Consider the following 7,325-nt stretch of genomic DNA (forward strand, 5'->3'; position numbering starts at 1 on the left):
TCTTTGATATGTCACTTTGAATTTATTTTTCTTAGCTCTTATCTTCATTTCTCAAAATTCTGTTTATAATCTGAATTTATACACTACCATTTAAAATCTGCAATTTTGAATGTGTCACTCTTCTTCACTTCTGTGATTTAGAATTTCGAATGTTCTCGCTGTGAGACTTTGAAAATTTCTGAGGTAGATATCACTATGGCGGGAGATAGTTCTCTTTCTTCTACTCGGGTGAAATTGATCCTTTATCCTCTTGTGGCTTATCCTTGAATCTCTATTTCCCTCGATCCAGCTGTAAAAAATGGCGACACCAGTTCATCATAAAGCATTTCTCTGGTTCGTTTTTGGTGGGTTTGCCCATTTTGAGCGGTATGTCGCTCTACTATTTTGGTTCTATATATGGGTTTTCAAAAAATTTTTGGTCTTTCCTTTCCTTTTTTAAAAATTATGAGTCAAGACTGTGATTTAAGTTTTTCTTTATAGTTTGTAGGCGGCGATGACCTTGTTTTCTTGGTTGTGATCGGTTTTAAAAATTTGGGTTATTGTTTACGGTTGAATGCTGTTGTTTGTATCTTCTTATTAAGACGAAGGTGAAGATATAAGGGTTCAGGTGTCTCGAGCATGCAGTGTTTTGTTACCCATTGATCACATTCATTTCTTTTTTCCAATAACATTTTTACATTGTTCCCTTACGACTTTGATTTCAGTGTGTACGGAGTAAAAGTGTGAGAGGTGAGATGGCCATCTCAACACCGTCACTCTACACCAAAAGTGAAGGTTATTTTGAGCGAGTTGGATGGACGACTTCATGAACTCTGCATCAATATTCTGTCTCAGATTCTGAAAAAATGCTCCCTACTTTCTGTTTCACCTTTGCTATGATTGATGAACGCCACATGCCCATGTCTAGCCCTACTCTGAACTTCTTTTCCATTTTAGTTTGTGTGTTATCCTTTTAACTCCAATGGACATCTCGAAGGGTGGTCGTAAGAAATATATGAAATTTTCGATTGCTCATCTCATTGTAAGATGGAGATAAGAGTACTTCAGAAAACTGATCAATTATGCACACTGTGAGTGAATATCTCTATCCGAGTGGCATTCGTGTAGTTACTCGGATATTCTCTCTCTCCTCCTCTAGGGTTTCTCTCTCTCTACATATAGGGAGGAACCTCCTCTCTTGTTATCTCGATCAATGAAGTTATTCCACATGGTATCAGAGCTAGGTCATCCGTGACCTTGGCAGTGCTCCGCCGCCGCATCCTCCTCCGCCTTCTCCCCTCCTACAATGGCATCCTCTACTGGGCGTTGCCTTCATCCGAGAGGCATCTAAGCTCTCCGTTGCCCTACTCCACGCGCCGCCGTCCTTGCTCCGCCATCCTTCAGATTCCCGCGCCGCCGCCCTACTGTGCGCGGCCGGTGGCCTCTCCTTTCCGGCGCCGCCACCCCCTGCTCTGCGCGCCGCCACCTCGACCCGCCGTCGCCGCCCTGCGCGTCGCCGCCGCTTCGTGCGCCGCCGCCACCGCCGCCGCCCAGTAGGGATTGCCCCCAATCCGGTGCCAATTCCCAAATTGGCCCTAATTTGGGCTCCTTTCCAAAATCGGGGCCCAATTTGGGGCTAATTTGGGCCTATTCCCAAATCAGAGCCCCTTGGGGCCTAATTTTTTGGGATTTTGGTCCAATTGGAGCTACTTGAGGCCATTTTGGGCCAAATTTGAGCTAATTGAGGCCCAATTGGAGCTCATTGAGGCCAATTTAGGCCACTTAGCTGATTGAGGCCAATTTGGGTCCCCTTCCCGGCCGCCTCTACACCGTGGCCGCCCCCACCTCCTTGCCGGCTTCATGATGGGTTAGACCTTCTTATCTCTCTCCTACTCTACTTAAGGGTTCACATGGCGGGCGAGGACACTGCGTCGGCCCCCGATTCGCCTCCGCCTACGACTACTCCTACATCTCCGGGCATGCACCCAGACCTCTACATGTCCTCCCCAAGCTTCATCACCGGCCTTCAAAGCCTGACAACCCTCCTTGACGGTACCAATTACGTTACGTGGTTCGGGGGGTTCCGACGCTTTCTTGAGATCCATGGCCGGGTCTCTTTCCTCACTGACGACCCGCCCTCTCTTGAAGACCCAAAATTCACTACATGGGTCATTCAAGATCAGGCCGTCACCTCTTGGCTACTGAAGATGGCTATTCTTGTCATTGCAGAGCCGATGCAGCTTATCTCCCCGTCCAAGGCCATTTGGGATGAATGGGCCCGCATGTATGGGTATCGGTCCAACATTGGTCGGACAGTGGAGATTGTTGAAGGAATGTTTCGTGCTTGTCAGGGCGATCATCCACTTCAGGAGTTTTAGGCCACTCTGCGCTCCCTCCTCAACCAGCTCGCGAATTATCAGCCGTACACGGCCGACCTCGCCACACAACGCCGCTACCGCGAGGAGATTGCTGTTGGTTTATATCTGTCTGGCATCAACCCCACCCTCGGCTCACAGATTCGCGGTCACATTCTGAGTGACGTCACTCTGCCGACATTGGGCGAGCCTTCTCCACAGCATTACGAGTTAGCTCCCCGGGGTCAGCTATCTCTGTTCCCGCTCCCTTCTCAACTGACTCAACTGCACTCTCCTTGGAGACCCGACCTCACGGACGCGGCTCGGATGGTGGTGGTCGCGGTCAGGGACGGGGCCGTGGTCGCGATGGCAACCTATATCCTCCATGCATTCACTGTCAACGACATGGCCATCGCTCCGACAAATGCTGGCAGAAGTTTGGCAAGCCTGACCAGGTTGCCAATTCCAGCATGACGGACTCCTCCTCGGCATCGAACGTGCTTATTATCTCCCAGGAGGAATATGATCGCTTGCTCTCCACGCGGCCTTCGACGGACAGCTCGAGTGCTAGCGGCTCTCATGCCTCACACATTGCGTCGGCTTCGCCATTAGGCACTGCTCTTCTTGCCTCTCCTCCGGGTCCCTAGATTATCGACTCGGGCGCCTCTACACACATGTCAGGTACCCCCTCCCTACTTTCCCGACTTTCTAGCCTTCCTCACCCAGAGTCGGTTACTATTGCAGACGGCCGTGTTTGTCCCGTTCGGGGCAAAGGACGTTCCCTCCTGACTCCCTCCCTTCCATTATCTGACGTTCTCTACGTCCCCAACTTTCCCGTTAACCTACTATCCATCAGTGCCATCAGCAAAACCCTCTTCTGCTCGGTGTGTTTTTTCCCTTATCACTGTATTTTTCAGGACTTGTGGACGGGCAAGAGGATTGGTTTGGGACGTGAGACCGGTCGGGGTATCTACAAGCTCGTTCTCGATCACCCTTCCACTGACTTTCGTTGTCTTCTCTCCCAGTCGGAGACTTCCCTTCAATGGCACCGTCGTTTGGGCCACCCCGGCATTACCAAACTTTGACACGCCCTCCCTTGGATAACCTTATCCCCCTTTGATTGCGAGTCTTGCCAGTTGGGCAAGCACTTTCGCTCTACATACTCTTGTCTTGACTCTATTCCAAGCACGAAACCTTTTGACCTCGTACACTGTGATGTATGGGACCTTCTCGTGTCTCGTCTATCTCAAATTTTTGCTATTACATCGTCTTTGTCTATGACTTCTCTCGTCTCTCTTGGGTTTACCTTCTTCATGACCGCACCGATGTTCTTTCCTCGGTTCGTTAGTTCCTTCACGAGATCTCCACCCAATACACTTCCACCCCCAAAATTCACCGCACGGACAATGCCTTGGAGTTCGTTCAGACGAAACTCCAGGATCTTTGCTCCTCACTTGGCATCATCCACCAGACCACGTGCCCCTATACCTCCCAGCAGAACGGTGTCGCCAAGCAGAAACACCGTCATCTACTGGACATGACCTGCACTCTTCTCGATGAGATGGGCGTTCCACACTACCTTTGGTCGAACGCCCTACTCACCTCTGCCTATCTCCTTAACCGCTTACCCTCCTCTCCTCTGGGGGTGGTGAAGTTCCCCTCCGTCGCCTTCACCCAGATGGCGATCTTTTCGCGCTACCTCCTCGGATATTTGGGTGTGTGGCATTTGTCCACGACCACACCCCCAATTTATCCAAATTGGCTCCTCGTTCTCTCAAAGGAGTCTTCGTTAGCTACTCACGCACCCAGAAAGGTACTTTCCTGATCAGCGAAGATATCTTGTATCGGCCGACGTCACCTTCTTTGAGCCCACTCGCTACTTCTCCCCGACTCCATCTCTGCCCACTTCTCCACCTACTCCGTCTCCACTAATGCCACCTTCTACATTCCCTTCACCCGATCCTCCTCCATTGGTGCCCACCCTTCCGCTCCTCGTGGAACTTCCACTTGAGACCGCCTCCTCCTCCGCTACTCCTCTTCGGTTGGGACCTTCCGCTCCATCTGTACTTGCCCCGGCTCCGGACTCCGTTGAGCCACCAGGTGGGTCCTCGCCCTCGTCCGCACGTTCGGCGCCCCTTGCATTGGCACCGACTGACCTCCATCTACCAGTGGCTCTTCAGAAAGGTACTCGCTCCTGTACCCTTCACCCTATTTCCCACTACGTCAACTATGACCGCCTCCACCCCGCCTATCGTGCCTTCTCCCTATCCCTCACCTCCGAGTCGATACCACGGTCCCATGTGGAGGGCTTGAGCATTCCCCATTGGAAGGAGGCTATGGATCAGGAGTATGCGGCCCTCACCGAGCGTCAGACCTGGACCCTTGTCCCTCGTCCGCGTGATACAAATATCGTCACATGCAGATGGATATTCACAGTAAAGTATAACCCAGATGGCACGATCAATCGCTACAAGGCCTGGCTAGTGGCCCGAGGTTTCACCCAGACATACGGCATCAACTACAAGGAGACCTTCTCTCCCGTGGTCCATTTGAACTCTATCCGAGTCCTCCTACCCATTGCGGTGAATCAGGGGTGGCCACTATATCAGTTGGATGTCTCCAACGCCTTTCTCTATGGGGAGCTCACCGACCAGGTTTTCATGGAGCAACCACTCGGATATGCAACTCCAGGCTCGACTGCCTGGGTGTGCCATCTTCAGCGTGCACTATACGGCCTCAAGCAAAGTCCACGTGCATGGTTCGCCAAGTTCAGCAAGCTTGTACTTGCTCAAGGACTCACCCCATGAACAGTGGACCCCACGATGTTTCGCAAGCACGGCTCCAATGGCACGGTCATACTTGCCGTGTACGTGGATGACATTTTACTCACGGGCAGTGATCATGCAGGCATTGCTCAGGTCAAAGCATACCTCCACCAACATCTCACTATTCGGGACTTGGGGACGCCCAAGTACTTCCTCGGCATTGCGTTTGCTCATCAGCCGGGTAAGTTGATCTTGAATCAACGAAAGTATGTCCTGGATATGCTAGAGGAGACCGGGTTACTTGGGTGCAAACCTCGAAGTTCTCCCATTGACAGCAAACCTTGCTTCTGGGACTCTACTTCTCCACTACTTACTGACGTCGAGGCTTACCGACGATTGGTGGGGAAGCTCATCTACCTGACGGTCACCCGCCCAGACATTGCTTATCCAGTGGCACTCCTCAGCCAGTTCATGCATGACCCCCAGGATATACATTGGCACGCCGCCCTTCGCGTACTTGCCTACCTGAAGCATGCCCCGGGCAGGGGGCTCCTCTACCAGCATCATGGGCATCTCCGAGTGGAGGCGTACTCGGACGCCGGTTACGCTGGTGATCGCGGTGATCGGAAGTCCACTTCGGGTTTCTGCACCTTTGTTGCTGGGAACCTGGTTACATGGCGTAGTCAGAAGCAGAGGGTGATCTCCCTCTCGAGTGCAGAAGTCGAGTACCGCGCCATGACACACGCCTCTTCGGAGCTACTGTGGATACGCTCTATCCTTCACGAGCTTGATTTTCCTGTGCAGGAGGCTATGCCAATGTACTGTGACAATCAAGCCGCCATCTTCATCGCCAACAACCCCACCTTTCACGAGCGGGCGAAGCACATCGAGATCGACTGTCATGCGATTCGTGATCGCGTGCTCACTGGCCTCATCACTACTCCACACGTGGGATCTTCGGATCAGTTGGCGGACATATTCACCAAAGGACTGAGCACCACCGCATACGACGTCATCTCTCGCAAGCTGGGCTTGTTTGATATCTAAGCTCCAGCTTGAGGGGGAGTATGAGTGAATATCTCTATCCGAGTGGCATTCGTGTAGTTACTCGGATATTCTCTCTCTCCTCCTCTAGGGTTTCTCTCTCTCTACATATAGGGAGGAACCCCCTCTCTTGTTATCTCGATCAATGAAGTTATTCCACACACACCATCTGGCATATTTAAGCAAGGAAATTCCATGATGGAATACCCATCTTTTTCATTTGTAATAGACTTTTTAAGACACTATTTCATTATATTGACATTGTTGGGAATCAAATATTGAACTATCTACATTCATCTGGAATTTAACTAATGAATTTTAAATTCAAATTTCTACAATTTAAAAATCAAATGAATTTTTGCAAAATAAGTATCATAAAGTTTGGTGGGGTTTAAATAATAAAACTTTTACATCTCTCAAAAGATTTATTGCACTCTTTGTGAAATTAATGAAAGGATAAAGGGTATGTGAAAATCAAAATTTACGCTAATTATCTGGTAAATTACTCAATTCTCGCAATTAACTACTACAGTACGATTATAACTACATGTATGAAAGATATTATTATTGCTAATTAATGAGAGATTAAATTTCAAATTTTCAACTTTTTCAAATGTAAACAAATATTTTTATTGGAGTTTTATCAAACTATTCAGTTAAAAATTTGTCCACCTTTCGTCCGTCCACCATACGAGTCTTCCGGACGGAAGGTTTTTTGTCCTGTGGGACAAAAAACGTCCCGTCAGGTCATCGTACGGACTAATTTTCGTCCAGGAATTCGTCCGAACCCCCAGGGCGAAAAGAGCGTCCCGTCCGCATCCCGGAGCTATAAAATGACGAGAGGTAGGATGACGGAACGGTAGGATGACGAGGGGTAAGATGATGGAACGGTAGGATGACGAGTGATAGGATGACGGAACGGTAGGATGACGAGGGGTAAGATGATGGAACGGTAGGATGACGAGTGATAGGATGACGGAACGGCAGGATGACGAGGGGTAAGATGACGGAACGGTAGGATGCTGAGGGGGTAGGATGACGGAACGGCAGGATGACGAGGGGTAAGATGACGGAACGGTAGGATGCCAAGGGGGTAGGATGACGGATCGGTTGGATGATGAGGATTTGGATGACGAGAAATTAACCGTCAACCAACCTTACTATATAAACAGGATCAGGCGCT

This window comes from Wolffia australiana, chromosome 8 (assembly GCF_029677425.1).
Source record: "Wolffia australiana isolate 7733 chromosome 8, ASM2967742v1".
Classification (NCBI taxonomy): domain Eukaryota; kingdom Viridiplantae; phylum Streptophyta; class Magnoliopsida; order Alismatales; family Araceae; genus Wolffia; species Wolffia australiana.